Below are 22,519 nucleotides of genomic sequence, written 5' to 3'. Positions count from 1 at the left end.
GAAAGAAGGAAAACCAGTTGTATTACATGCCAACCATTGTGTCTGATTATAAGTAATTATTTAAGTAGTATCTACCCCAATATCTGTTTTTTTATTTATAGACCATTGAAACTCCTTGTTTATATCCAAAGTATTATAACTCCCTCATCACATTTTGTACCTCTTTGTACACTAATTATGTATTTGTTTTATTCTACCTTGCATAATTGTGAGTTCACATGTGCATTTCCCACACTCAGTCTTGAATTCTAGAAAATGTGCTTATCTGAGAAATTTCCATAGAATCTGCATATTGCTATACACAATATGGTTAATAGGTTTGTTGAAAAAGAGATTATCATGAAAGACCTACTTTTTCTTCCTTTTGTTCATTTTATATTGTTTTTACAAGGAAGACCAAATACTTAACATAGTATATGTTATATATATATATATATATATAATATTTATAGATGTATATTGTATATAACATTGGTTGAAAGACTAAAAGGTTTTTTTTTTTAGCGGTTGTTAAAAACAATTTAAGTTTTGTTTATAACCATTTGACAAGCACAGAAAATAAACATAATCCCTAGTGAAATAGGTTCCCAAAGCAATTTAGAGAGTCTTAATGTGAAATTATATTATTAAATGTAGTAAGTTACTTTTCTGTGATGTTTTTCTAGGACTGTATTACTTTTTAATTTCCCTTGATCCTATTGATTCTAAAAATACCAGAATTTCAGGTATCCTGTGATGCTAACACATGCTAGTTGAGTTAATTAATGAAGTAGAGAGATGCTTACTATTCTTGGATAACTATTTTAATTTTTTGTAATGTTTTACAATATGGAACTTGGACAGAAAATGTTTTAATGTTTTAATGAAAAATTGATGTTCATTTCTTTCTATGATAGAAAGAATTTCTAATTTTCAGAATTTCAAATGAAAATTGCAAATATTTGCACAATCAATTCTTTTAAGATAAAATAATAATTCTCTAAAACAAATCTCAGTTTATTCACTGGTGGAAATCCAAGGATTAGAGGGTTAGCAGAGAATGTTGAAGACTTTCCTTGAACACTCCCACACTGTGTAGTAAATTAGTTTCTGGAATTTCTACAAAAGGTTGAATTGTCTTCCACTGGGATACACATCAGTGAACTACAATAAATTACTACCCTACTTTCTGTTTCAATTGACTTTGAAGTGCACCAATATATCTTTTAGCAGGTTGCATATAAGGAAATTATGTTTATCAAAGAAACCTGAAAATATTTTCACATTCAAATCTGTTTTTTTTTTTATCTATAACAAAGCATATTCGAGTTTATTTTAATATGAAATAAACATGTCATATTATTAGGGAGAAAATATATTACAAACTATATCTATGTTAATATATTGGCACTAAAGTATTTCTATACCATGATTTTTATATACATAATGATTAGGAATGATAGGATATACTTAGAGAAAAAATTGTTTTTGACAGAGACAGAGCGCTCTGTGTGCACAAGTTCCAGTGAAGCTAGGGGGAAAAGCAGGGGAGAGGAAGAAAGAGATTCTAAAGCAGACTTCACACTCAACAGAGAGCCCCATGAGGGGCTATATCTCACCACCCTGAGACCATGACTTGAGCTGAAATCAATAATTGGCCTTTTAATCAATTGAGACACCCAGGTGCCCCAATTAGTAAAAATTTGGAGGCAGAATTAGAATCCTGGAAAATGTGACACCTTTCTATATATGTGACTGATACCAGGACATGACTGACTTTGTAATAATTGGCAAAAAAGAGAGACAATAATTGCCACACATGTTCAGAGTTAGGTAAAATATGTACTACTCTATAGCACAGGAAGTGAAATTTTGAAAGCTTTTCTAATTTGTTTGCCAGTCATTATGTTTCTGGCCATGTTATTTCAGATTATAGTTCTGATTATACTGTTTGCCTCACATATTACAAGTCTGTTCATGTTTGAATGAATTTTCATTTGCATGATGAGCATAGCAGGTAAGAGAGAATGTTAAAAAGCACAATAAATCAATTAATATACTCAAGGAAAAGCCAAAAGTCATTAATAAGAAAAAGCCTTTTAGAATTAAAATTACTATTGTCAAAATACAAATGATATTGGAAGATATATTCTAAAATACACGATTAAAAAGTGGAAAGGAAAATAAAAAATAAATGAAAGTCATAAAGAATAATACAAGATGCTCAAATCTAATTAATGGGTATTCAAAAAATAATTTAGAGGAAGATTACTAACAAAATAGCAACTGTTTTGAGAATATTTAGAAAATAATTACTATGAGTATAATGATAATAATAAAAAAAAATATCTAACACTGATTTCAAGAGTATAAAGAGGACCCAAAATCTTCACACTGAAACAATTCTCTAAGGGCGAATGTAACAAATGTAAAAATGTCCCATATGTCTAGAAACGTAATTGTAAATTTTCCCGAACCCAAGAATGAAGAGATGACCCTAGAATTCTTCAAGAGAAGGAAGAAAGCTCATTTACAAAAACCGGTTATCAGATATCTTCTAAGAAGTCGTCTACATACTCAAGCACAGAGAAAAACAAAGGAACAGAGAGACAGTCTCCAAGAAGTACTGATCTTAATTCTTAAGCAGGTGATTATGCAGCAGTAACAGAAAGCAAGCTCTCTAAAGTACCCAGGTAGTCTGAGCACTGTGGATGGAGGCAGGAGGGGATATCAGAGGAAATTGAATTGCTCCATGTCAAAATATGAAAAGAGCATAGAAACAAAAGTAAAACTAAGTAAAACATGATGGTAAAGTTTCATATCCTTAATTAGGACTTCAAAGTCTCTTCTAATGATAGATATGAGAATGAGAGGGATTTTTCAGTGAATTCAATCATCAAAAAAATTAATAAATAATTCTTAAGCAAATTAATTCAGAAACAGAGGTAATAGAAAACTTACTTGGAGTTACAGAGATAAACAGAATAAGAAATAATTAGGATAGTTATTAAAATCCTTACCTCAGGGGATGGTACAGAGTAAAGAATGGGAAATGAGAGGGAAGTTTCTTATTTTTCTTTTTACTGTACCCTTTATTTTTTTTTAAGGTTTTATTTATTTATTGATGAGACAGAGAGAGAGAGAGAGACAGAGAGAGGCAGAGACATAGGCAGAGGGAGAAGCAGGCTCCATGCAGGGAGCTTGATGTGGGACTCGATCCTGAGACTTCAGGATCATGCCCTGGGGTGAAGGCAGGCGCTCAACCGCTGAGCCACCCAGGCGTTCCATACTGTACCATTTAAAGTTGTGGGGATCCCTGGGTGGCGCAGCGGTTTGGCGCCTGCCTTTGGCCCAGGGCGCGATCCCCTCAGACCCGGGGTCGAATCCCACGTCAGGCTCCCGGTGCATGGAGCCTGCTTCTCCCTCTGCCTGTGTCTCTGCCTCTCTCTCTCTTTCTCTGTGACTATCATAAATAAATAAAAATTAAAAAAAAATAAAAATAAAAAAAATAAAGTTGTGATTTTTTTTTTTTACCATGTGCATATACTGTTTTTATAATTTATTCAGAAATATTTATTTAATACTATTTGAAAGATAGCAATACAAGTGTGGAGTAATATGATAGCAAGAACAAAAACAATATTCTTATTTGTCTGTGTGTGTATGCACTTAAAATATCATGTTAAGAGATGTGCACAAAGAACCTCAGATTTTTCTGAGTACAAAATAGAATTTATTCCTTTAAATAAAAACAATAGTGGACCCAGAGCCTCTTGCCTCGCACAATTCCACTGGTCTCCACTGGTATTATATGCTACATCTTGGTCAGAGGCTGAAGGGAGCTTGAGAGAGGTTACTTCCTTTGAGAAATGTAGTAAGGTGGGCCGCTAATCTTAATGTGGTAAATGGGGTAGATTTTAAGTAGGTATATAGTATTTCTAGGTTGCTATCAAAGTAAAGATTAGCACATGTTTCTTAATTAGAGTTTCAATTAAATAAGTAGAGTAATGGAAGTTGTGTCATTACCTGCAGTAATTCACATCACATTGAGTTTTCTTAACTGGTGAAAGTTAAAGACCTCCACTTAGGTTTCTTTAAAAGCAGGCCTGAAAATAACCTTTGAAACTCATTTTAAATCTTAAAAGTGTATGTAAAAATGTTCAAAATATTAGTTTTCTTTAAATTTTAGTAGAAAAGGCATTATCTTCACATTAAGTGACATGAGATAAAGCTCTGGATACCTTGATATCCAGCTGATTCCTCCAGTGTATTCTCAAGTCAACTGAATAATCAAGATTTTCTGAATCACCCTGAGATAATGTAAAAATGATTTCCTAACATACCGCAGTGAATTCGAATCCAAATATAATAGAGCCCTCCAGTAAAAAGTCCCAAGACAAGATGAAACAAAAGAAGTTGTCTCACATTTCTCTCAAACTTTAAGTATTCTGAAAAAAAAGTAGAAAATGAAGTCAAAATGAATATTCATCTCATCTTTTATTTATTTTATTAGAATGTGACTAACATGAAGATACATATAGCTTCACATTTTATTTACAAAATTGGAAAATTTCATTTCTTTTCACTTCATCTGCAGAAAAGAACACTATCTGGAGCATAGTTCTCTTTTTTTATGTTTGCCCCATTCCCTTAACATCTGTAACTTTTCTTTCTGGAGTGATCAGAAAAGATGTAATGATGATTAACATGGCGCAGGCAAGGAAAATATGCTCCTGTTATGACTGTTTTATGCAGTTCCTGTAAATTGGAGTAACAAATGACATCCTCCTTTAGCTGAATCTGAGATAATCAGACAGCATCTGCCTTCTGTTCTCTAACTCCATTTGTAGAAAGGAAATGCTAACTTTAAAATCATGCATCTTTTGAAGTGCTAACTCCTTCTATTCCTTCCAAATCTCTTCTGCTTGTCTCAATGTTCATTTTTGAGGTATCTTCTTTTGACCACGCAATACTCTCAAATCTAACACCGTTCTTTATTTGGTGTTTCTGAATGGAAAACTGCTTTTTAATATTTTTATGTTTTAGGGTAACCCTGGTGGCACAGCGGTTTAGCGCCGCCTGCAGCCCAGGGCATGATCCTGGAGACCCGGGATCGAGTCCCATGTTGGGCTCCCTGCATGGAGCTTGCTTCTCCCTCTGCCTGTGTCTCTGCCTCTCTCTCTGTCTCTATGAATAAATAAATAAAATCTTAAAAAAAATATTTTTATGCTTTAAAAGCCTGAACTTTTTGCTTAGAATAAAAAAATATTTTCAGCTACAAAACTGATAAACAAAACAAAATAAACACTAATTGACCTTCCTTCACATCTCTAAAATCATTCATTCTTCTGTTTCAATCCAGACAATGTTTGTGGCCTTGAAAATAACATCTTAATTTTTTTTAATTTTCTTTAAATTTTAATAGAAATTAAATTTATTAAATTTAAGGTGATGTAACTCATCTTAATTTTTTTTTTTCATCGTCTGGTGTTTTGAACCCATTCAGGAACCTGTGGCTCTCCCTCTGTCTGTTTGGGTCAGTCAGTCTCATCAGGGTGTAGTAAGAGGTAGCAAATGTTGCTCAGTATGGTATAGCAAAGGCTTGAATCCAGACCTACACTCTGTTACTGACTTATTCTATAAGTGTGGTTTTGGTCATCTGGAGGTATTATTGTTTGTCAAGTACAAAGCTAATGAGTTGAATAAGGTGATATTTGGACACCCTATAAGACTTAAATAATCTATAATTTGAAATCATTTTGGGAAACCATTATCCAACCTACTCTAATCCTCTATTGTGCACTGATTATATAAAACAAGTCCTATAATATTAATCTTTGAACACAAAGATTTCCATTCTTCACTTAATAGCTCAACTCCTCTAGGTAAGATTTCAATACAATATATTTCTAGTGCTTCAGAGAATATGTAGGTTTTATCATAAGAGTATATCATATAATGTGCAAACATTTGGGTTTTTTCCTATTGTTGCTTTATATATATTTTATGTCACCTATTCAAATAATTATAGAGAATCTTATAGAATTAAAACATAATTAAAGCTTTCAAGAAGTTTATAACTTTGAAAGTTTGAGTAAGACAGATACAGACTTAACTGAAGTATATAAAGTTTTACATTGCTGTGTAATAAGTTACCGAAACTCAATGACTTAAAACAAAAATTGTTATCTTATAGTTTCCACTGTTCCAGAGTCTGGGTATAGGTTAGCTGGGTCCTCTGCTAAGGGTCTCACCAGGCTAAAAGCAAGGGGCCAGCTAGGGCCGCAATCTCACTGGAGGGTTAGTCCTATTCCTAGCTCATGGATTATTCGTAGAATTCAGTTCTTTATGACTGTAAGACAGAGATTTTTGCTTTCTTGCTAGTTGGCAACAGGAAGCCATTCTCATCTACTAAAGGATGTCCACCATTTCTTACGTGTCCCTCTCCAAGGCTGCAAGGCTGGCAGGAGAATTTCCCATGATTTAAATGTCCTAAGAAAGGTGCTAATCTCTTTCAAGGGTTCATCTTATTAGTCAGGTCCACCTAGAATAATATCCCTTTTGATTAACTCAAAATTGACTGAATACATTTAGAAAATCCCTTTCCCATATAAAATGTATAATCATAAGAATGATATACCATCATATTCACTGTTCTTGCTTATAGTCAAAAGCTAAGGAATTACACAGGGCATGCACATTTGGGGAGGGAGAAGGGATATTAGGGGCCATCTTAGAATTCTGACTACCACAAGTACAAGCTGGAATAAGTGTCTAAATAAGACAGAGTCATATTTACAGAAATTGAATGTATCCATACTATATAAACATTGAGGAAAAAATATAGATGAGAAATGGTAAAGCAAGTCTCAAAGCATATGTACTTTTTTCAGGTGGTAGAGATGTGTCAAAGGAAGAAAGACAGTGTTTTCAATAAAGAACGAGGCATATACTATAGTGAAATATGAAAATATGGAGACTTCCTACAGCTCAATTTGGCCAAAAAATATAATAAAGCTAATAGGAAAGATTTAGGCCATTCAGTGCAACACTTTAAACACTGTTTATTTTAGTAAGCAATGAAAAGCTATTTAAGAGGATTGAATTGAACTACTTGCCCTTTCAGATACATTCTCTGCTCTACATCTATCTGGACCACATTCATGAGATCCTTTGCCTTTAGGCTTCCAGTTGGGTTTGCCCATTTGGAAACACTGGCAGGATATCTGGAAGGTGGAAGGACAGTGAGGTAGGTTATATTCCTAAATTGTCTTCCTGTGAGGTTGGCTTCCTCCTTAAAGACAGATGGCCTCTCTACATAGTCCTTTGTATCTTTGGGTTCCAACAACCACTTCCTTATCTCTCTTTTCTTCAGGTATAATGACAGGAAAAATACAGGATGTGAACCTCAAGGTATGGTATTATCCCTTGTGTTCTCTCTTCACTCATCTAGCACCTTTTAAAATTCTAGTAAACTCTCTTAAAATTACCCAATTGAATGTGCCATCTATTTGCCACTGAGACTTTACTGAAATGGGGACTTATATATCTGAAATTCTTGTGGGAAGGTTAGTGTGACAGTGATGAATAGATGCTGTAGACAGGGAAGATACTGAATATGCTTGTCTAGTTAGGAGTAATAATGAAAGCATGAACTAAGTAGTGAGCATGAGAATACAGGATAGAGGATGAAAGAAATAATATGGAGGTAGACTACATAGTATTTAGCATCTGACTAAAGGTAGGGGATGAAGAAAAGAGGTAGTTCAAGGATAAAACTTGGTAATTAATCGAATTGTCATTCCATTATTGGAAACATCAGTGTCAGAGTGAGATCTCTATTTAAGGGCTACCAGGAATAACAAGTTTGTTTCAGAACTAGTATACATAAACATGGGAGACGTTCAAGTAGAGAAAACGAATCAGTGATTGGAAAGGAAGATTTGGCATTTCAGAGAGTAGTTAAAGCTAAAACTACAGACTCAAGAACTATATGAAAGATGTTATAACTGACTTCATAAGAATTATTATGTCTTGAGAAAAATCAAAGGGAATAAAATGTACATCCAAGGATAAAACCTTAAGGCACCTATTCAATAAGGAAATTGGGAGGAAATTTTTCAGAAAGGAAAGTGTCTCTTCTCTTTCACTTCAGAGACAGAGATAGAAAAGTGTCAATGATGTGAAAAAAAATGTCAAGAGATGCAAGAAAAAAAATATATATAGAAGGGTTTTTAGGAAGCAGATAATGATTGGATTAGTGCCAACTTTAGTGCCTGACTGGCAACACCCCAACCTAATCAACACAGTCTCATCCACAGCCATCATTTCATAGTATTTTCATTTATTTTGCCATGTGGTCATGTCATATGACTTAAGCTGTTTGGACCAGGAATAGATATCTTATCTCCATAAGAACACTTGCATGATACATGATACGATAAATTTGGGCAAAGAAAGTCTTGCTTTTAATGAAGTATATTGGGAAACTCAGGCTGATTGAGCAAGTGGATGGTGTAGCTAATAGTGACTAACAGAGGTATAGTAATATTTCAATGACCATAAGAGATCATGTATAAGACAAAATTAAGAAGCAGCAGTAGCAAATAGCAATAAAAGGTAGTCAATTGCCATAGGTACACACATGGACAAAAATAGGAATCATATCAACAGTGTTGGTTATAGATCAGTGACTCACTGCTGGAGGCCAAGAGAAATGCATTGACTCAAGAACCATCTTCCACTCTCTTTGAGGCTTAGCCCACTTAAAATTCATTCTTAGATTTCTCTTCGTTCCGACCACATATCCAATATAGTTTTTCTTTAAGATTTTATTTATTTATTCATGAGAGACACAGAGAGAGATTGAGAGGAAGGCAGACAGAGGCAGAGGGAGAAGAAGGCTTCCCACGGAGCAGGAAACCTGATGTGAGCCTCGATCCCAGGACCCTGGGATCATGACCCGATCTGAAGGCAGATGCTTTGCTGCTTAGCCACCCAGGTACCCCCATATCCAATACAAAATTATATTTGTGCTAGCGTGAGGGTCTACCTGTTTACCTGTTCCTAATAATCAAACAGGCCTAAAAGAGAGACAGAGAGGGAGAGGGAGAGAGAGGGAGAGAGAGAGAGAGAGAGAGAGAGAGAGAGAATCCTTAAATATTCTATTTCTGATATTTATTATCTATCTCCATAATCATATATATGACAATTACATGTCATATATGTATATATGTATATCTATATATGTATATATACATATATAGAAATGGAAATCAAGAAACTAATTACCAGAAAGACACAGGTGGTGATAGGAATGTCTATGTCACTGCTTAGGTGAACTAAATCTTTATAAACTCTAGGACACCAAGTTAGCAGTTTGCAACTAGTAAAATGTTTAATGAAGCTCTCCAATGCAAAGCAGGGGATACTGATAAGCAAAGAATAGAATGTGCCAAAAATGATAACTACTGTCCTAGAAATAAAACTGAACTATCTTTAGCCTCTGCTTCCCAAGTGCCATGTTTTGTGCCATCTGAATGCCACCTTACCCTTTAACTAATACCCTATATATACATGACCAAGAATAACAGTTAATTTGCTGATTAGCAACCTATTAAGTGCCTTCCTAGAAAAAATATGAACTAACCAACCAGATGATCACTACCAGGAGATGAAACTAAGAATCAGAGAATCTGATCTAATCACTAGGTAGAATTTGGCTTTAAAAATATGAGGCATAATTGGAACCAGAGCGATCATGATGACTCCTGTTTAAAGTAAATTATATGATGAAGCTTGTAATATTAATGTAATGTAAGACTAAAAATATGCAAACTCCTTCCACTTGTTGAGGTCCTTAAAACTACCTTGGAAACAGTATAGACTTTAAGCTCTATGTTTAATGAGCTTTACCATCATTGTAATGTCTCTTTTGAGATTTGCTGACAAAATGTCAGACATCCTAACCATATTCTTCCTTTGTAAGCTAAATGAGACAAACAAACAAAAAAGTAGTTTCTAGTGCAAAACAGTAGAGATTGAGAAAAATAAGGAAATTGAAAGTGTATCTTGTATTTGGGAAGAAGAAACTCATTAATGACCTTTGAGAGAGCAATTTCAGTAGAGAGGTAGGAAAAAAAGGAGCAATTTTAAGGCATGAAGACTGAAGGCATAAATGGATAATAGGAGCTGAGAGGAAATGGCTTTAGAGCAATATAAATGAAGATAGCTTTTGAAGAGAAGAGGTTAGGTCAAAGAATAATAGGGCACTGTTGGATCAAGAAAAAAGTCTTTTCTGTTACACTGCTTTGCCTTGAAGTATTGGGAAAACCAGAGAATATTTTTAAGCAGCAGAGTAAAGTCAGTAGAAAGGATTAAATCCTAAGGTCCTAGATAAGTGAGATCTTTTTACTGTTCAAATATTTTCCAGCAGCTATAAAATTAAGTAATGTATTTGCATTATCTGTCCCCAAACTCCTTTTTAAGAAATTCTTTTAAAGGTTCTCCAAAAAGGAAAAATATTGAGAAATTACCTGCTTTAATTCCTCATTTTGATTAGTAAAACCATTCAATGACCCACTGCCTAAATCCAGTGATTGAACTGTAAAAAGTTGGAAATCCTGATGATTCAACCAAAATTTTGATACTTTGCTTTCCCATTACTTGTGTTCCCAAATGATTAAACAATTAGTCTTTCTGTAATTTATAACTTTAGCTCAAATACAAATGTAACGATACATGGCAATATAAGAAAAAAGTGGCAAAAGACTGTTGGTAAATTCTGAGTGTTATACATGCTTTGTCCACAGTAGATAATAGATCTAAGTATTATGAAGAGATTATAATCTATGTTCTCTATATTTTAATTAATTTTATTTAAAGAACTATTTGGGAAAAGATATGAATTAAAATGTAGTAACTTTTGTTAAGATTTATTTGCTTGAGACAGAGAAAGAGAGACCTTGCAAGCAGGTGGAAGGTGGAGGAAGAGGGAGAAAGAATCCTCAAGCAGACTCCCCACTGAACATGGAGCCAGAGGCAGGGCCCTGATCTCAAGACCCTGAGATCATGACCTGAGCTGAAATCAAGAGTTGGCTTCTTAACTGACTGAGTCACCCAGGTGCCCCTAAATGATTTTGGTTTTTATTTATTTGGTTTTGGCTTCATATTTTTGTTTTGTTTTGTTTTGTTTTGTTTTGCTTAGTTTGATTGATTTTTGTTTTGTTTTGTTTTTTTAAACTGGAAAATAAATTAGAATTGATGTAATGACTGTGAAGCATGTGTCCTAACTATAGGAGAGAACAGAGAAAGAGTAGACAGAGGTCACACAAAGAGGAGATAGAGATGTCACTGAGGTTAGTTACATGTTCAGTTCCACTCAGGACTAGAGTGTCATTGTGGTGACACCTAAGAAGATGGCATAAAATTTTCCGTATTAAAAATAAATTGATAAAAATGTGAGGGAAATATCAAGCTCTATAAGTAATGCATATTAAAATCATATTAACTGCTAATATTCAATTCTAAAGTGGAAATGTATTAACTAGGTTATCACAAAGATAGGTTGAATGCAATATGCATGTAGCATGTTGAATGTGATAACAAGAAATGAATTTTTTAAATGAGTGTCTAGATGCAATTGAAATATGAAGAAATAGTCGGTCAAAAATAATTTTGAAAAGAGTATGTTAACATTCATATTTAACTATTCAAAGCTTATTCATTTATTCAATAGCTATTTTAAATCAAGTATTTTCAAAAGCACTAGAAATTCAAAAATGAACATGGCAAGATCCTGTTTTCTATATGCTCCTAGATAACTGAAATTATATAAACCATGTCCTACCATATTTCAAGAACTGGATATTTAAATTTGTAAGTTCAAAGTATCTTTATTTATAAGATGTGCATGAGAGCCATGTAGAAATAGTGTGGCTCTCATTTCTAAAATGGTTTAAGTACCCATCTACTCTACCAATAAAAATGATGCCTGAATGATATTTCATTTTAAGTTGTATTTTTTTCAGCTTTATTGAGATATAATTGGCATATAAGTTTGTTTTGTTTTAAAGTATACAACATATTGATTTGAAGCACTCGCATCTTGCAATATGACTACTACCATAGTGTTAGCTAATACCTCATCACATCTCATTTTAAAGTTTAAAATTTATTTATTATTTATTTATTTATGTATTTATTTTTAAGATTTTATTTATTTATTCATGAGAGACACAAGAGAGAGGCAGAGACACAGGCAGAGGGAGAAGCGGGCTTCATGCAAGGAGCCTGATGTGGGACTCGAACCCAGAAATCCAGGATCATGCCCTGGGCCAAAGGCAGATGCTCAACTGCTGAGGCACCCGGGTGTCCCTAAATTTTAAAATTTAAATTTTATCTCTCATTGTTATTTTGTTACTGCAAACACATATTAATTAGGAAAAATAACGAATAATCTTCTAAATTCTATTCTTAAAATGTTTAAATGCATGTGTCTTCAATGCCCTCTGAAGTGTGGAGGGCTTTCGACTTAAATAAAACAAATGAATAGAATAGCAAATATAGTAGTTTTATGAAATTCCACCTTATCATTTTACATAAAATGTCTTATAAGTTCATAATTTTGATGAAAGAAAACTGAATAGTCCATCAAAAATTTTGATTTTCTTATTTTATAAAATCCAGACATTTTAGGGAGGAAAGGGAGACTAAAAACAAATAATTTATAGTACTTTAACTCATCTCTACTGAGTTTCCATGTCAGCTTGACATGTTTCTGTATCTTTGTGTTTCTGTATGTGTGATATCTATTATATAATGAAACTGTGAAAATACTTATTTTCCAAAAATGCTCATTTTCAAATTGGTTGTATCTTAGTATTTTAGAGCAAAGCAGAATAATAAAAGTGGTAGATGCCTGATTTTGGCATAGTTGCTCTCCTTTCTCTCTTATTCTACCATTTAAATATTTCCTTCATTTGCCTACATACAGTGCCTTCCTAATATATACAATTTGTTACATCACAGAGGAAAGCAACCTAAGAAACACATTCATGGTAAGATTGTAGGAGTTATTTATACAATTCATTACAGACATATTTGCATTTTAATGAGCAGAGAGTTAATGCTCATGCTGGCTAAACATTTTGCTTCTAGATTCAGAAAGAAGTGGTTTCAAATCTTGACTCCATTAGGTACCATGAGCAACTAAACAAATCTTTAAAATTTAGTTTCCTGTTAAATGGAAAAAATAAAATTCACCACGTATAATTCATACAATGAGAAAATGTATGTAAAGTATTTAGCACAGTCTCTGCCTAATAATACATGTTTTATAAAGTTCAGTTAAGGATATAACTAAAATTGATTGAACACATTCTCTTTGAAAAGTATAAAATAAATTATACTTAATAAACTGATAGAGTTCTACAGTTTAAGCACACTTAATACGTACAGGCATTATGCTCAATGAAATAAAGTATTATATGGGCTTACTTTATCTATAAATGTATTTATTTATATATGGGTGACATTCCCATAACCTTTCTGAGAGATAAGGATAAAATGTCACCTTGGCTCAGCATAACTACTAGACTTAGAGTCTCCTGAGTGCCTCCTCTTGGTTTTGCGAGTATTACTTTATGACAACTAAAGTCCTAGACTAAAGGAAGAGATTTGAGTGCAACTAGACTTATTTTTGAGGTATATGAATGTTGAATGTCTTTATCTCTGCTCTTAATAATCCTAGTATTTTTGGTAACACAGACAGCTCTGCCTGTGTAGAAGTACACATTTTCTCTGTTTAAGTAAATAGGCAAGGGAGTGTATGAAAAGAACTGGTATTGGCACTGTGCGTGGTAGGTAGCACGGAGGCTGAGCTAGGACATGAGAGGGGCAGTCATAGACTCAACAGTGGAAGTCCGTGCGGCTGTGGATAGAGTTATCATCACTGACACCAAGTGACAAAGGCCAAAGTTTAATACTGTGAATGAATTACGCTTTGATTTTCTCTCTGTGTGTCTAGTTTGGAAGCAGGTATGATACCTTTTGGAATGAATAAGCCCGAGATATTCTTGGTCAATTTTGTCGAATGTGAAAAAGGAAGAACTCTGAGGGAAAGAAGCTGGATTTGAAGCAAATATAGACAATTCCAGAAACTGACTATAAGAACTAAAGATGCATAATTGTAATTATGTTATAAGCTACTAAAACTGGATCAGAATAGGAATACATACAAATGGATATATGTATGTAATTTAAAAAGAGAGATGGTGGAGAAATAGTAATTATATATAATTTATCAAACATATGCAATAAGTAAATGGTCAAATAGGCCCTGTAATCTAATCACTCTCCTTACAAGCCATCATACCAATGCAGACCTTCCGCTTAACAAATTAAATGGTCCTTATTTATGAAATGCCTTGAGCAGTGTGCATATGAAAAATATCATATAAACAGTGTAACTATCCATTATAAAACTGAGATGTTTCATGAGTTAAATGGTTCTTCCCATATAAGTGAAGTGACTATATATCTAACTTAGAAACCTGACACATTACCTCACACATATGCCAGAGCATGTTTAAAGCAGGAAGGAAGACTCTGGGGAGTGGTGAGGGGTGTTGGTGGTCTCAAACTTTCCTCATACCTTGCAAATATTTCTACCTTTTCAATTAATAAAATTAAATGGTAGGTATATAGGTACATAACATAATACATAAGTAAGTTATATACACAAATGTTGTCACTCTTAAGGATAAGAAATGACCCTTTTTCTAAGCTCACAGTTTAAAAAATAACGACACTAATTATCTCCATCTATGGAATCTCAGATATGTGCTCAACATTTTGCATACATTATTGATTCTTAAGAAAAAAATTAAAATGACATTTTCATTTTAATTTAAAATCTTTTTTTTTTTAAGATTTTTTATTTATTTATTCATGATAGTCACAGAGAGAGAGAGAGAGGCAGAGACACAGGCAGAGGGAGAAGCAGGCTCCATGCAGGGAGCCCGACGTGGGATTCGATCCCGGGTCTCCCTGCATGGGTCTCGCGCCCTGGGCCAAAGGCAGGCGCCAAACCGCTGCACCACCCAGGGATCCCAAGAAAAAAATTAAAATGACATTATTTTCATTTTAATTAAGAAAACACAATTAAAATTTAAAAACACAAAATAAAATTTTAAAGAAATTAGAAATAAAAATTCCCAAAGTCCCAAAACTAATTAAAAAGTCAAGCTGAAAAAAAAAAAAAAAAAGTCAAGCTGGTATTTATTTGATCCTGTCAGAAGTTGATTCAAAATACTACCTTTACACTACTGAGGTACAGGTAATCAAGTAAAAACTAAAAAGGAAAACAATAAATCTTATAACAGAGGGATGTGGAAGCACAGGCAAAAGTAGTTTGAGCCTAAGAACTAGCACAAATGAGGTTATGAGGACTGGCTTTAAAGAGTAATAAAAGTTTACTAGGGTAGATAAGGGTAAAGAATGGCCTACCAGACTGAGAGAACTTAGAAAAATCTGTATATTGATGCATGGGAAATGATCAATAATTATTGTGGGGAAGGGTTTTTAATTTTCTTTTTCCCCCCCAATACCCTTCAAATTAAATTGTGAGCTCCTTCTGCCTCTAGGTAGGTCTAGAGCAGAGTCTAAGCCTGTTTTCAGAAATTGAGATATTTCCGTGCATATGCTGGAGGCTCAGTCTATTGTTTTGGCCCAAGGAAGGAAAGGTGTGATGTAATAAACAATACTGCAATAAAATAAGTTTTTCTGTGCATCCTATTGCAACTGTGACTCCAGAAGTTTTTCTTTCTTTCTATTTTTTTTTAATTTTTGAAGTTCTTATGTTGTGAAATATCTTGATACTGAGTGTGTATTTTTTGTTTTCAGTCTTTTGTTTGCCTTCTGATGTAGCTTGGACTCTGCTCAGTGCGCTAGTTGTGTACATGCATATATCTCTGTGCATGTGTATGAGTGCCTATGACTTTTAGAGAAAAATACAAATCTTTAGGACAATCACGGACTGCCTTCAAGAAATTACAGATTAAAGGCCTTAGTTAAATAAAATGATTGTAAAATATATGATTGAGGACCAGTTTCTGTTTAAAAACTTGAATCCTTAAAACATCTGCTCTGCTCCTCAGGTCTGCTGAATTTCTAGACAATATTGCAACTTGTAATGCTAATAAAACCTGATTACTTCTTTAGGACTCTTAAAACTAAATATATTTGTTCCCCATGCTTAAAATCACAAAGAGAAAAATATATGGCTGATAGTTTTCCTTAATTTCTAAATATTCCAAAAGACACTATTTTTCATTAGGTTCTCTAGATTTAGGTGAATTACTCTTTGTATTCAATGATTAGTAAAGATGCAGGGTAGTTTCAGGTAACTGAAATCCACATTCTAGAATTAAGAGGATTTTCCCCAAGGTAGCCGCTCCAAACATGTGAGGCAAGAGCCACTATTGCTTTAGAGATAATTTTATATATTAAAGAGATAGGTTTAAATCACATTGGATCACATTAGTGAGAAAATGATTCTCTTTCCACTTTAGTTTCAATCCTGACTGCATCATGAGAAATGTTCACTTTGGCACAAAGATGTGTTTAACAACCCTGACTCATGCTAATCTCTCTTTTTATAAAAGAGAGGTAGGCCCTAGTCTCAGAACCTCTTGCAAACATGTATTTGGTGGGAAGTTGACAATATTGTGGTGGTTTCATTGTATTTTTTTGAAATCAGTTTTTACTGGCAGATGGCTCTTGTTTTCTATTTAATATAGTGGTTAAAGGTTTAAGTTTACTTAATATCTTTTTTTTTTTTACTTAATATCTTTTGAGTAAATTTATTGACTAAATATTTACAGGAAAACAGAAAGTTGTAACTACTCTTTGATATTAAAATATTGCCCACTCAGGCTAGGTCTCTTGAGGAAAAAAAAAGTTCTCAAAATTAAAATGCATTAGGCTATATCACTTCTGACAAACAGGTTAAACAGTGATCATGGTTCATGCAGGATGCTCAACAATTATGAGTAAAGAAGGTCAAGAACCCCTATATTCCTTATGAGTTAGCCCAACAATGAACCACACTGATGATCAGGAGGGAAAAAAAAGGAACAAAGTCATGTGGCTTTCTATTTAAATAGAAAACTAGCCAATCATTCTTCCTGGGTTTTCTCTTGAACTTGCCTTTTATTGAGCTGGTAAAAATTCTCCCTGAAAGGTCATGGAATCAGTGAATGATAAGCTGCTGTAGCTGCTTCTAGAAAGTGCCATTTGGCCCTGTTTTACTCTGACAACTGAACTGCCAGTCAAACATGTAGTATACCTTAATAAAATACAAAGATAAGCAAACCCTTACTTGCCCCCTCATCAGTTCTATCTTTGTGAATGAGAGTAAGGAAATGTCCAAAGTCATTCCAAAGGACAGTAAAAGTCTCTAGAGATAATATGCTTATAGGATTACCAAATGAAAAGAGTAAAAGGATTTATTTGAAAGGATTACAGGGAAGGAGACTAAAGCAAATAACATCAACAAAAACAAAGACATCTAAACTTAAAAGTCGTGAAAAATATGGATTTAAATTATGCTTTTTACTCTGTTAAAAATACACTAAAGAATTATACACATTTTCTGAGCGTTAGGCTGAGGGAGCAATTTGTGGAATAGTACTATGACTGAGTGGAACAATGTGGATTCTGAAATGGATGTGAAACAAGAAAAATATGTTGAAGACTGCCTTGCTTTTCAAGGGCAAATGAATGCATCATACTGAATTAGGGAAAGAGATTAACGAATAGATGAAAAATGAAAATATTGGTTTATACATAATCCAGTTTTGAGAATAATCTCAGAGGTACATGCTCACTGCTTTGAGGAAATTGAGCACCTTCATAACATTTAACTTCTTAAGGTTATAATTATCTTTCATGGAATTAAAAAAGAACCTGAAGAAAAATAGGAACATCTAGGCTACGGATTTGTTCAATATTTGTAATAATTTATACACATATTTATAATAATTTATACACATATTCTTTTTTATTAAAGAAGGAAAATGTTAAATACTATATGCTTCCAATGTGACAGTTTCTTCAAACTGATAACTTTACATTGGCCTTATTACCTCTACAGATGAAAGAAACAGCATACATAAGGATTACGTAAGTGTCAATAATCATATATACTTCCCTACTAAAGGGTCACAAATAGCTTTTTTGTTATAGAAGTTTAAAGCTATGATAAGACAGAAAATACTCATTCGGTGATTTCAAGTATACTCTAAAGGTGTGGTTGGATTTTTACTTAAAGCTATGAAAGAGTAACTGATACCAGACTTGCTCTTCCAACAAAAACATTTATTTATAGGTGGCCACATGTCCCTGGAGAGAGGCTGAGTGCCTGAGCTTCAGCTCAAGGCATCAGGTCTTCATTAGTCTGGGCCACTCTGTGAGCAAGAAGCAGCTGTAGCCCACCTGGCCTGTCCTTACTCTTACACCTGCAGCAGTGAACCAGATAAAACAACTTCTTAAAGATAAGCCTGAACACGTAGGATCTCAAAGTTGGTGTCCCAATCAGGGGCTCTAATGACTTCTGTTGTACTCTAGAATACAGAGAATATGAAAAGGAGATTCTGATGAAAAAGTTGTTCAAGATGGAGTCAGAAAAGAATGTTCATCAAAAAGAAAGTGCAGCTAACACTTTGAGGTATAGAAATGGACTATGCTAAAGATAAATTATCCAGTGGGTCTGTTTTCAATAACCCAAACATCAAAGGAATATATAGCTCCAGAGAAAGCTTTTATACTTGACTTCTCTAGCTATAAGCTTCAGGAAAACTCGTGGAAGTCCTACGCTTACTGAAGAAGTTATGTGACTATCACATACTTAAGGTTTATAATGTATGAAAAAAAGTGATTCATTTTATAGGTGAAAAAAACCCTGCAATTTCTTATCAAATTAGATAATATTTTAGGCAACAGTTTTCAGGCATTGACCAATAGGCAGGTCATGACTGTGCTCCTTGAAAGAAGGAAAACTCATGTAGAAAGTACCATGATCCTTTTAGGTTTCTGCCTCTGGACACTTTTCTGCCAATGTTCATGAAATGGTGCCAAACAGGACTGTAGTCTCACAAAGCAAAGAAAATATATATTGGAGTTGCTGGTTGCTAGGAGAGCAGAAATTTGCAAAATAGGGTTTGAAAAGGAAGCATTGCATGGGAGAAGTGGAGTCTGTGTAGGATTCACAAGAGGTACTTGACCAAGGTCTGGGCAACTCATGCTCAGAGCTCAACTATAAGAGGTACTGCAAAGATCACCTGCTACAGAGTTGAAAGATGAATGGGGATAGCAAAGATTATGCAGTGTGGTGAACACTGAATTTATGACCCAGCATGATTAGAGAAACCAGTGAATCTCTTGGTAAGATCCAATAAAGGACAAGCCTTCAGAGTGAACACCACACCACAGAGCAATTGCCCCAAGCTAACGTAAATACATGAACCAGGTAGGCTAGCCTGCTCTAATAGAATTAAATGAAGTTTGATAGAACCAGGAAAATGCAGCAGTAATTTCTTATCAGTATACATAAAATATTCACCAAATAAGGTTATACACTGGGCTGTAAAGTAAATCTCAAAACTTTGAAATCATTGATCTTGCAGAATATTCTGCAATTCTCTGACTAAAACTAAATTATATTAGCACTCAGTAGAGAACCAATAGAGAAAGAGAGAATGGAAATTCTTAAACTATTTAAAAATTAAATAGCACACCAATAAACCCATTACTCAAGAAATCACAAAAGAAATTAGAAAATATTGCAAACCAAATGATAATAAAAATATAAATTAAAATCTTTGGAGTCCAATAACACAATAATGTGAGAGAAATTTACAGCCTTCTAATGTCTCAGGTAGGAAAAGTACAGAAGTTGAAAATAAAGGGATTTGCTTCCTCCATAATAGGAACAAAACAAAACAAAATAAAACAAAAAATAGGGTAAATTAGAAACAAAAAGTAAACAGGAGAAAAAGGAAAAGCTGAATTCAATGAAATAAAAAAACTAATAAAAGAAAAAATTAATATAACCTGTCAGTTTTTTGAAAACATTAATAAAATAGCTAAGAAGCTAATGATTTAGCAAGAGCTAGCTCAAAATTTTTAAAAAGACTGATCAAGAAAGAAAGAAAAATCTTTTCACAATCAATTACAAGAATGAATGAATGGATATCATTGCAGGTCCCAGATATATTAAAAGACAAATATTATGGAATATTTTAGCAACTTTATGCCAATGAATTCAACTCAACTGACACAAAAAGAAATAAAAATCTGTTATATCATATCTATATTTTATATAAGGACTTCAAAAATGTGTATCAATGACGAAAGCACATGAAAGGGGACTTGATTTTGGAAAACACAAATTAAAATAGTGAGATACCACTTAACTCTCTCTAGAATGAGCATAATGTCTAGAATAAGACAGTCAATGTGAAGTGTTGATTCGTATGTGGAACAACTGTAATACTCAGACATTTTTGATGGTTGTGTAATCTGGCAAATCCAGTTTGGGAAAGAGGTTAGCAGCATCTTAGTGAGTTAAATAACTATCAATGGCCCAGCAATTCAACTCTAGTTATTTATTCAAGGTAATGGGAACACAGGTTCACAAAATACTTATTCAAGACTGTTTATAACAACGATTCATAGTAGCCCCAAACTAGAAACACTGAAATATCCATGAATAGAAGATTGGGTAAACAAATTGTGTTATAATTTTAGAATAATATACATTTAGCAATAATAAAGAGAGGACCACTAATTTCACAAACAACATGGACGAGTCCTTAAAACATTATGTTCAGTAAAGGAAGCCAGACACAAAAGACTTTACTCAATGAAATGTGAGAAAAGACAAGACTAATCTATGCTGACAGGAATCAAAATATGAGTTGTTTATTGGGAATGAGTATTGACTAGAAGGGGTAAATGGAATTTACTAGGAAGGTGGAAATTATGTGTTTTGATAGAAGTTAAGAATGTACATCTCTGTCAAATCTTCTCAAATTGTATACTTAATATTTCTGTATTTCACTCTGTAAAATTCACATAATTTAAAAATGCATGCATAAACCAAGGATTAGGAAAAAAGGATAGTTTACAGAGACAACCCTGGCAGTTTTCAGTTATTCAATCCTCAAATGCTCAAAATGACCACTCAGGAGATTAAACTTCTAGCCCATATTTTAGTCATTATTAGGAAAAATATACATATATCTATGTTCATATATGTACTGTACATGTGTATGTTTTATACAAACATGCATACACATATAATACTGAAGGTAATTCACAACATAGTCAGTTTGTTAATATCCACATTGCTTATTATTTAAGATTCCTTTGTGTTTTTTGGTTTTTTTTTTTAGATTTTATTTATTTATTCATAAAGACACAGCTAGAGAGAGAGAGGCAGAGACACAGGCAGAGGGAGAAGCAGGCTCCATGCAGGGAGCCTGATGTGGGACTCGATCCTGGGTCTCCAAGATCACACCCTGGGCTGCAGGCGGCGCTATACCGCTGCACCACCGGGGCTGCCCAAGATTCCTTTGTGTTAACTAAAAGTCAACCTTATATTTACAAATACATAGCTGATAATTTTCTTAAAAAGATTTATTTATTTAATTTAGGGAAGAGAGGGACAGAGAGAGAAACCCAAGCAGACCTCCATGATAGGAACCTGCGATCATGACCTGAGCTGAAACCAAGAATCTGACGCTTACAGAGTTGCACCACCCGGGTGCTTCTAGCTGATAAAAATTTTAAACTAATTGATGTTTTCTTGTAAATTTTTAGGTACTCTTATTTTTCCTTTACTTTAACCTTTCTAAAAATTGTATATAATTTGTTCCTGATGTACATGCAACAAAATAGATGTTTAAATAAACATGAGAAACAAGAAAAACTTATTTTTGTTTTGTTAATATTTGAATAGTAAAAATACATCATAGTATTAAGGATTTTAGCCACATGCTTTCCAACAGTGATATGTAAAATGAAATATACACACACAAATATATATATATGTAATCTTATATACATGCATATATTTTGATGCCTTTACTGTAGTTAAGACAAAAGCTACCATGATTTAAATGACCTATCCTCTATATGTGTTTGTTTTTTGTATATTAGAATATTTTAATAAAAAATACATGAACATTGGGACGCCTGGGTGGCTCAGCAGATGAGCGTCTGCCTTCAGCCCAGGACGTGATCCTGGAGACCCAGGATCAAGTCCCACATCGGGCTCCCTGCATGGAACCTGCTTCTCCCTGTGCCTGTGTCTCTGCCTCTCTCATGAATAAATAAATAAAATTTTTTTTAAAAAAATGAACAAACCTTGAAATCACCTTAAAATTGATAAAGTATATTAACAGATTAAATAAAGTTACTTTCTACCAAATATCACCGACATGAAGAAGTGCCATAAGAAGATGACACAGTTTAAATA

At 33.7% G+C, this 22,519-nt stretch overlaps 1 long non-coding RNA gene across 1 annotated transcript in view; it reads right to left on the bottom strand.

Moving 5' to 3' along the window:
• The window catches only part of LOC119867453, a 44,865-nt gene that overhangs the window by 7,105 nt on the left and 15,241 nt on the right, over window positions 1–22,519 (bottom strand). The window contains exon 2 of the long non-coding RNA XR_005383581.1: window positions 4,323–4,427. This is a non-coding gene — a long non-coding RNA (uncharacterized LOC119867453). The remainder of the gene's footprint in view (window positions 1–4,322; window positions 4,428–22,519) is intronic.

This window comes from Canis lupus, chromosome 34 (assembly GCF_011100685.1).
Source record: "Canis lupus familiaris isolate Mischka breed German Shepherd chromosome 34, alternate assembly UU_Cfam_GSD_1.0, whole genome shotgun sequence".
NCBI lineage: Eukaryota > Metazoa > Chordata > Mammalia > Carnivora > Canidae > Canis > Canis lupus.
Note: the sequence above shows the minus strand (reverse complement) of the source record. Positions and strands in the feature narration are given on the sequence as shown.